General features: G+C 43.5%; 1 long non-coding RNA gene across 1 annotated transcript; it reads right to left on the bottom strand.

Moving 5' to 3' along the window:
• Positions 1–54: 54 nt before the first annotated feature.
• Positions 55–495, bottom strand: LOC109508706 (uncharacterized). Its single transcript, XR_002166744.1, has 3 exons — positions 393–495; positions 253–309; positions 55–180 (listed from the first exon to the last, which is right to left on the bottom strand). It is a non-coding gene; the product is annotated as an uncharacterized LOC109508706 (long non-coding RNA).
• Positions 496–501: the final 6 nt, after the last annotated feature.

The raw sequence follows: 501 nt of genomic DNA on the forward strand, positions 1-501 counted from the left end.
AAAAAAAAAAAACAGACCACACATACAGGATGTTCAATTTCAGTCTGATGCAGTGCAGTCTACACGTGGCTGTGACAGGCCAACCTTTGCATCCTCATCCTCCTCCTCCTTGTCAGACTCTCCAAATATGTCAGAATCATCATCGTCTTCGTCCTCTTCATAGCTCACCATCGATGACTTCTGTAAGAAAACGTCAAACTATACAACCACACATTTATATATCTAGAATGGTTCGCTGGCAAATTATCGTACCTTCTTGACACTACTGTGATGGTCTTCAGCCTCCTGCATAAAGTCTTCATCTGAATTCTATATGAATACATCATTTTTTCCCCTTTAATTTAAAACGGCAAAAATACATCACGCTACGAAAGACGACGACAAGCTCTCACATCGGCGTCTTTGCCGTCTTCGCTGTCAATCACGCTGTCTCTTTCGCTGCCCACCGACAGTTCTGTGACCAGAAACCGTTGACATTCATGACCAATGGACGATCCGGTC

This window comes from Hippocampus comes, unplaced genomic scaffold (assembly GCF_001891065.2).
Source record: "Hippocampus comes isolate QL1 unplaced genomic scaffold, H_comes_QL1_v1.1 C16522316, whole genome shotgun sequence".
In the NCBI taxonomy this organism is placed as follows: domain Eukaryota; kingdom Metazoa; phylum Chordata; class Actinopteri; order Syngnathiformes; family Syngnathidae; genus Hippocampus; species Hippocampus comes.